Raw genomic sequence first — 9,423 nt, 5'->3', positions numbered from 1 at the left:
CCCAGCCACTTAGGTACACACCCCGCCCTGAAGTGTAAACCCAAAATTATACCGTCTTGCGTTGCACAGAGATCTGTACAGCATAAGCTTATGAAATTTGCCCCCTCTCTCAATGTGGAGAGAAAATATACAACAGCTTTTTACCCCACGTTATAACTTCCACACACTGGCTTGTAATAAAGCAAAAACAAATTTATTAACTACAAAAGATAGATTTTAATTGATTATAAGGGATAGCAAACAGATCAAAGCAGATTACCTAGCAAATAAACAAAAATGCAATCTAAGCTTAATATACTAAAGAGATTGGATATGACTAGCAAATTCTCACCCTAAATGATGATTTGAGCCAGTTACAGAGAATCTTAAATGGCAAGCTGTACTTGCTTGCAGCTTAAAATCCCAGGTATGCCTCTCCCAGGCTAGAAATCCCTCTAGCCTGGGTCCAGCCCTTCTCCCCAGTTCAGTCCTTGTTCCTCAGGTGTTTCCAGGAATCTCTTTGGGTGGGGAGTCAGTGAAAAACTTTGATGATGTCACTCCCCTGCCTTTAATAGCTTTTGCGTATGTCGGTAATCCTTTTTCTCCAAGCTTGGTTTCCGCATCCGGTCAGTGGAAAAACAATGGTATTCCAAGATGGAGTCCAGTACCAGGTGACTTGGTCATATGTCCCTGTTGGGTCACAGCAGCCATGACTCAGAGGCTGTTTGTAGTGTCCTTAGGAAGGCTCCTCAACTGGAGATAATCTTCTTCTGAGGCCTATTGTTTTCTCTAATGGCCCATTCCCAGCCTGCCATCTAGGTAGAATGCAATCAGTCTAGTGGGTGTTACCCAGGTGTAAACACATTTGTAATAAACAATGCATAGACAATAGTCCTAACTTCAGATACCAAAATTATACATGCATATAAATAGGATAATCATATTCAGTAAATCAGAACCTTTTCAATGATATATCATGTGACCTATCTTGCATAAAATACATCCGAGTTATGCCATAATCATATCATAATAATATCTCTATGAAGAAGATGGGGCGTAGTATCACAAAGGTCATGAAAAATCATGGAGCCTATGACTTCCATGATGGACTCGTAATCTTAAATATGAGTCAACAATATGATGCAGTTTTGGAAAAAGCTAATATTCTGGGGTTTATTTATAGAAGTGCTCTATACAAGACACAGAATGTAATTGTCCTGCACTACTTGGCACTGGTGAGGCCTCGGATGGAACACTGTGTCCAGTTCTGGTAGCCACATTTTACGAAAGAGGTGGACAAACTGGAGACAGTCCAAAGGACAACAACAAAAATGAAAAAAAAAAACCTTTCCTGGAAGGGAAGTTTAAAAAAACAGACATGTTTAGTCTTGAGAAAAGAAGATTGAGAGGGGGAGTCCTGATAGTGGTCTTCAAATATATTAAGGACAGTTATAAAGAGGACTGTGAGCAGTTGTTCTCCATGTCCACTGAAGGTAAGACAAATAGTAATCAGCTTAATCTAAAGCAAGGGACATTTAGGTTAGATATTAGGAAAAAAATTCTAACTATAATGGTAGTTAAGCACTAAAATAGGCTTCCAAGAGATGTTGTGGAATCCTTATCATTGGAGGTTTTTCAGAACAGATCTATTTGTCCTGTGTCAGAGGAGAAGAATGGACTAGATGACCTCTCAAGGTCCCTTCCAGCCCTTCATATCTATGATACTATAGGAATTACTATGGCAGAAGTATACCACTGAAGGATTCCACTAGTGGTATTAAGTCTGCTTTGCTCCAGGGAGACTAGCACAAAGCAGACTTATTAGACCTGAGACTTGTGCTTTCAGAGTATTATTTTAAGCAGAAGTAGTAATTTACACACTGAAATGGGTCAGGAGAAATGTGGATTCTTTCCACAACAGATAAATGTAGGGTGATCAAATGTCCCAATTGTACAGGGACAGTCCCACTATTTGGGACTTTGTCTTATATAGGCGCCTATTACCCCCCACTCTGTCCCTGGTTTTTTACACTTGCTATCTGGTCACCCTAGATACATTTTGCTTGTGACATGTCCAGTAACCGGCCTAAGAGAGGTAATTTTTTTGCAGCAAAGGAGAACACTGATTGGCTGCTACCATGATATGATTCCTGGAATATCTCTTTGGGGAGGTGAGATTTCCAGCAATGACACAACATGGCTGTTGGTCATATTATTACACAGAGAGACCAAACTCTGATCTCAGTAACATTGGTATAAATCTAGATCAACCCCACTAAAAACAAGGAAGATAATCTTTGTTCAATCCAGTGTAAATGAGAGCCGAATGTGGATCACAATCTGGCATTACCCAATGGAATTGTGAAGGTAATATTTGACCAAAATTGACAGCAACATATCTTATACCCTTGTGATTGGGGCACTCAGCTGGGAGGTAGGAGACCTTAGTTCTTATCACTGCTCCATATCATGCAAAGTGGGGATTTCAACCAGATGCTCTCACATCCCTGGTGAGTGCTCTAACCCCTGGGTTATTTGGTATGGGTGGGAGTGTGGGCACCTCTTCCTCTGGTGTTTTGTGTATGGCCCAGTCTCGTAGGTGTGTTCTGAAAAGTCTATCAGATTGGGCCCTGCAGGAGAATGCCTAGTCTGAGGATCTCACTGTGGCTTAGGTGAACTAGACATCAGGACTGAGGTGATCTTGCACATGTCCATCACACAGAAATGTAGGCACCATAGGGACCCAAACTTAGGTGCCTAGGGAATTTGGGCACCTGCAGGGTTAGGCGGCAGCTGAGTGGGAGCTTTGAGGATCTAAATTTTTAATCCCTTTATGGATCTAGCCCTAAGAAGGCAGAGTGTCATTGATGTGCAATTAGACTTAGGCTCCTAAATGCTTAAGTCACTTTTTAAAAATGAGACTTGCATCTAAATCACCGAGGCCTACCAATGCTGAGTGGAACAATGATATAAATACCTTTAAAACTCTGGACCTCAGGCATTTTTGAAAATATCACTCTACATTTTTTTTAATATGGCCAAAGAGAGAATAAAGAAGATTCCAAACCATAAGAATCATCTGGCAAAACATGTTTTAGAAGGAAGAATTTGCGTTTTGACCTGTAGCTTCCATCCCTACTATGACATAGATGTTTTGTTTTGTCAAAGACAAAAGCAGAGATTTCTGAGGCAAATCTGCATTAGAGAAAACAAGCAAAAGTGCCCAGGCCAATTTTAAAAAAAAAACTATTCACAGTTCTTGCAAAAAAAAAGAGAGAAAATGCACTGGTTTCTCTGGGGCAGATCCTCAACTGGTGTAAATCAACATAGCTCGATTGACTTCAAAAGAGACATGCCAATTTTACCAGGTGAAGATCTGACCCTGATGCCTAAATCTTCTGTAATTCTTTTTGCAAATTGTATCATACTCCAGTCAAATGGAGAAAATAGTTGAATCTGGTGAGTAAGTACACATACCAGTTACAATTTGCAAAGGTGCCCAAGTCTCATTTTCAAAAGTGCCTAAATCACTCAGAAGCTTAAATCCCATTGGCTGAAAATGGGACTGAGGGACCAATGTCACTTAGATGCTTTTGAAAATTGTACATATTCTGCCTACATTACATTATTGTACCTGCTCAGCAATAAACAGTCTTTTTTTGCTTGCTTGCTTGAATATTCAGTGCCCCTGAGGCTAGAAGATTATGTACTAATGATGCTAATAGCATAATTTCCCTTCATTTTTCCAACACAGGCAGTCAATAAATCAGGTTTAAGTAACTCCCAGTCCTGGAAGATAAGACAAAATTTGTGATGTCTTTAGTTGCATTTAGGTTATTTATTATAAAACTCATGGAGTATGCAACATAGGAAATTAATTTAGATAGATAGAGAAAAAAAATCCATTATAACCTGGCACAAATTCATAGGTCAATGGACATTAATGCAGAGCTAATAAAGATAAGAATCCAAACACCGTAGCATAATTTTTCAGATATTGTCCAGGTGATGCCCATAGAAAACCCGTTATTTCATAATGATACTGCTGCAGTCTAGATAATTTCTAAATATGACCCTAACTTCGTATACATTATGCTGACAATCTACAAACTTACAAGACTATGTCCTTCTTCTCTTCCTTATCTGTTTCTACACAGTAGCATACTTAAAAACACCCCTTGCCGCTAAATTGGTTGATCCCACTTTAGGCTTCTCTGTAATAAAATGTAATAGCTTCCTGTGGGACATCTGTTTTATCAGGAACCCTCTACAAACATGCTGAGAATGAAATCCACCACTGACTCTCAATTGCAATTGTGATGGTTTATCCATGCACTCACACAGGAATAAAAGTATCTCTGTGGTCCTTATATCAGTGTACTTATTTGTGGCTAGCAACCCTAAAACTACAGAAACCTGGGAATATGCTGAGGCTTACCCAGTTTCATCCCTCACTTGATATCTTCATCTTCAAATACCATATCTCATTGTATTGCAACTATAACCTTGGACTGCCCTGCTGAATCCTTCAGAGAGGAACATGTTTTTGTAGTCTGAGTACAAGTGTGGGAGCCAGGAACTGTGCTGACGTAATCCCATCCTCGATACTGATTTCCTCTGTGCCTTTGAGCAAATAATGTAACCTCCCTGACTCATTTTCCCTATTTCCACAAGGAAAATATTTGTCCTACCTGACTGGATTGTTGTGAAGATTACTTCATTAATGCTTAGAAAGCACACTGAGGATTGAAAGAGCTACCTAAATATATTTAAGCAGCACTATTATATTGCCTGAGAGCTATATAGATGCTTCAATACCATGCACAGGGGTATAGCAACTTAAAAATAACATAGGTAGATGGGTGCATATGAATTCTTTAGACCTCAACTCAGCCCTTCTCCACAGATAATTCAGAAAGTACCTGAGAACTAACAGCTGCAATTTCCTGACTCTTCCAACTCTAGATGGCCTGGGAACAAAAGCCAGTTCCCACAGGCAACATAAAATCCTGGTTTCCAGCTTGGTGGTTCAAAGAGCTATGCTAGACTGACCAAATACTGATTTTTCATATTTGTCTTAGTCCCACCCCTCCAGTTCCACTCGTATGACCATATATTATCACCACTGGTTTCCCATATAATCACTGAACTTTTTTCTTTTGCTTCTGGAAATCACTTTTATGGCAGGCAGATCACTTAACTTCTTCAGAAGATATTTTCAATGTACGTCACAAAGATCCTGATTCATGAAAGCTCTTAAGTACCTACTTAAATCCATCCTTATTCAGGAAAGCACTTAATCCTGTGATTAACTAGTTTTCCTGAATAAGGATGGTCACAGTTTCAGGATTAGTTGTACCTTTACCCCTCTCTGGTTCTTCCTTGAAGGCACCTACTTACAGTTTTAGGCTTCTTAGGCGTCACCTCTTTTGGGATGGAGATCCACATCTCTTCCCATTTAGACCAAAGGTTTAAGCTTGCAGTCACTGTGAATTCCTAGTAGGTCTGACTAGGGTCCAGCACCTGTAGTTAACTCTTTCTCCAGTGCCTATAACAGTATACCAGTTACCAATCAGCCTTCACAAAGCAAACTGCATTTATTCTTAAGGCAGAAGCATTATAAAACAACGTACACACATGCTGAAAGCTTACCAGAGGTCACCCCAACTCCAACTTCACAGGGCTCCTGTAGGTGTCAGTCTTTCAAACCACACAGCTGGGTTTGCCCCTTTGGTTACGAGTTCATGCCAGTTTTAAGCTCAGGAACTGGACTCTAACTGGACAGCTCGGCCATATCTCTAACTAGCTTAGGCCTTTGCTCTGCTGTCTGTGGGAAGAGGTAACCACCAGTCAATGGCCCTCTCCTCAGGGCGTAGCTTCAAAAGGCTGGATTTTTGTGTAACAGGGGTTGTGGAATTTGCATTAACCAGTCCCCAGGGATTCCCCAGGAAACCCACTTAATACTTACTGTCCCCAAAGTCCTTGCCTGTTTGGCACTTTTTCATATAGTCATTTGAACTTGTTACACTTCCCATGTCTCACCTCTGTCACAAGGATGCTTTTTTGAATCAGAACCTGAGTAGCTTATATATTGTGAGCATAATACAACATTCTCTCCTGATCTGAACTGAAATTCAATGAAACTCCTATGGCTCTGCTATTATAGTCAATGAAACTGACTGTTATATTACTGAAAGTATGTTAATTATGTAGTCATGATCAAATAATACTGGGGGATGAATGTGGTGTCCTGTTGTAATTAAGTTGTAGACCATAGTAAAGCTAATGGAGCTATACCATGGAGCTATACCATGGATATTTATATGGTTCTGCATCAAAAAATTCAATATAGGCTGCATGTACAATTTCTTAACAATTGATCAGTTCATTACTGAAATAAATAAGATTGGGTCTGGAATTTTATTTTTGCTTTCTGTCACCTTCCGACTTGAAAACTAAACTTAGGTTTGCCTGTGAGTAGCAAATACAAGGGCGACTTTGAAAATAAGTGGTAGAATTTGTTACAAAGTCATTTCAAACTCTACACATTGTTAAAGTTGTTGTGTAGTAAAATACATACTCCTACTAAAAAAGGACATTCTCCCCATAGGTAACCTAACCTATCAATTACTTGCTCAGACCTGGCTAGATATATGTTCTGTATATTATGTATTAAAAATATCTGTAAAGTGAGATCAGAGTGTAATTATACACTATTATTATATGTTCTGGGAGATAACTAGTGGTTAGGCCAGTGCTCATCCTACCTATAGATAGGCTGGAACCCTGTGTTGCCCAGAATTATCACAAGAGTACCTGAAATATTTCTAGCTGTTTCGACTCTCAGTATTGTATAAGATCTTTTGTCTCCTGTCTACAGGATATAAAACCTAGCTGAGGAAATGAACATTTACATTCAGAGCTTGTTGGCTGTGGGGATTGGAGGGATTTATTCCACATTTTGGGAACATACAGAATTAGAAATTATTCATACTGATTTCATGTTTGCTTACGTTTCAATGTTTCAGAATTAGTTATTGTCACTTGGCTTTGATAACATGTTATGAAAATTAGAGAAATAGCTTCTTCTTAATGCCATTTTTTTATATTATATCAATAGGAGCATAGGCCTAAGATCCTCAAAAGTATCAATGGGAGTTAGGCATCTAAATTCCTTCGGTGATCTGGGCCATAGAAACAGCCATTCTGGATCAGACCAGCAATCCCTCTAGTCCAGTGTCCTAACTCTGAGAGTGGAGAGTACCAATTGCTTCAGAAGAAGGTGCCTGAATAACATATGGAATAACCTGACCATTAAACTTCCATTAACCTTCAGCTTATGCCCTGAAGTGTGATGGTTTTTATAATTTCCAATGCTCTCACTTTTTAAAAAATCCTTATCAGTATAACTCTGGGTATTCTTGTTATTCATATATATGTCTAATCCCTTTTCTTGAATCTTACTAAACTCTTGGTTTCCATGTTCCCATGTGGCAAAGAGCTCCACGATATAGTTATACATTTTATGAAAACTATATTTCCTTTCATCTGTTTTGAATTTGCCACTTCACAATTTCATTGAAAGCCCCCCTTTTCTTGTATTCTGAGAAATGGTGGGTAGAAGTTCACAAAGTAGCTTTCAGTATATTTAAGGACTGTACCAGTTTACCATATAAAGACCTCAGTTATTCCAGCCAGTTCCCTCCATCTCCCATTCAGTTATGTGCATTCTTATTCAGTGACTATAGTCAGATGAGGAGGGGAGTTCACAGAGTTTTGGTGATGATCACTAGGGAGGGTGGGACTTATCCTGTCATGCTAGTAAGGGACAAAAATACTGTCCGGGGGTCGAGGGAAGATGCTAGCAATCTTCTTTCTACTCTTTGAGGTCCAAGTGGTGGGGGAAATAGGAAGGAACTCTGGAAGAAAAGCAGAGCTGGAATAAATTGATCTAAGTGATGAATCATAACATGGGACTCCACCCTTTCTCCATAGCCCTGTCCCTATACTTATAATGGTGATGCCAGACCCACCCTTTCCCTCCCAGAAAGGCATGAGCAGTGGTATGGGGTCCCCTTTTTCTACCCAGGAACTTCCACAGGGAACCCCCTTTTGGAGCAGCAGCAGCAGGGGACCCCTCTCTCATCTAGATAGGCAGAGATTGCAGCTGGCTCTTACCTGCCCCTCCCCTCGGCCCCCAGTACTTACTTTAGCAACTGGGATATATCCGTTTGGGTGTGTTGGACAGGTACACTGCACTCTTTTCCTCCTACCACACAAGGTTCTCTGCTGCAGAAGAGTTGACAGGGCTCCCCAGAGCAGTGGGCCTAGAAGGTAAAACCTAATTGAAATGCACAATGTGGTTTAAACATCTCAGAACTTTTGTATTAGGCTTTGTGCAGACTCAGGCAGATGTCATTGAACGAGTTACATTCAGCTCCCATTTCCAAGGTCTTCATAAGGGCTAGAAACCTACTCTTTTAAACACAGAAAGCTCAGATTTTAATGTAATCACCTGACTCTAGGAGCTTTGGCCCCCAGGTACAGGCCTATAGTGCCTAGACCTTAATCTGCCTATGAGGAAGAGAAGCCCTAAACACATGCTCCACTCTGCTCAAACACACAGGACAGCCAACGGAGCTCAGTGGCAAGTTTCCCAGTGGGGTGATGGGGAAATTTGCAGGACTGATCCTTCTTTCCCTCCTAACTGATGATGTCAGCTCCTCACATCACCAGGTGATTTGGCTGCTGACTGCTGTAAGCCAGGAGTGGGGAGCTCGAAGGGGGAAAAACACCATGGTTGGGACTTTCAATAAAGCTGAATATTGGCCTGACTCTACTCCCATTGAAGCCAACAGGACTTTTACTATTAAATGGAGACAGAGGCAGGGCACGTTGCTCTATGTTTGACCAGGGACCAGGCCAGACCCGCTAACACATGGCTCCAGGATCAGGAACAGTAAAGTGTCATGAAACCACCTCACCTCCCTCTGGTCTTATGATGAGCAGCATATCCCCAGAACAGAGATTCTGGCACTATTTTATTTGAACCAAATGGAACTCAAATCTCAGACATCTTCTAGAACCCACACTTTCCTCACAATGGCCTGTTGGGAGCCAGTATTCTAGTAGCTTCTGAATTCATGTACACGTACTTGCTGTGTCTTCAAAGTATTTCTGCTTCTTGTCCTGTTCTGTGCGAATGGGCTAGGTGAGAGAAGGCACAGGGAGTCTTGACAAGCACAAGGATTCCTCCACAGTAATAAATCAAGTATAAGCCAGAATTACTATTTCCTGCACCCACCCATATGCTGTGCCTTCACAGGTCAACCAGACTGCTGGCTAGATACTAGAGGTCTTGTCTGCTATTATACATTACCTAGAATACATTCCTTTCTACGTGAGCGAACAAATGTGCCCTGTTTTGTGTCCTTCCCTCCCTTC

At 40.7% G+C, this 9,423-nt stretch overlaps 1 long non-coding RNA gene across 2 annotated transcripts; it reads right to left on the bottom strand.

The window, feature by feature from the left end:
- Positions 1–337: 337 nt before the first annotated feature.
- Positions 338–8,984, bottom strand: LOC120401654. Of its 2 annotated transcripts, XR_005596615.1 has the most exons (5): positions 8,188–8,984; positions 5,632–5,806; positions 5,380–5,527; positions 3,614–3,768; positions 338–794 (listed from the first exon to the last, which is right to left on the bottom strand). It is a non-coding gene; the product is annotated as an uncharacterized LOC120401654 (long non-coding RNA). The 2 variants fall into 2 exon arrangements; XR_005596616.1 differs by lacking the exon at positions 5,632–5,806.
- Positions 8,985–9,423: the final 439 nt, after the last annotated feature.

This window comes from Mauremys reevesii, linkage group 3, assembly GCF_016161935.1.
Source record: "Mauremys reevesii isolate NIE-2019 linkage group 3, ASM1616193v1, whole genome shotgun sequence".
In the NCBI taxonomy this organism is placed as follows: domain Eukaryota; kingdom Metazoa; phylum Chordata; order Testudines; family Geoemydidae; genus Mauremys; species Mauremys reevesii.
Note: the sequence above shows the minus strand (reverse complement) of the source record. Positions and strands in the feature narration are given on the sequence as shown.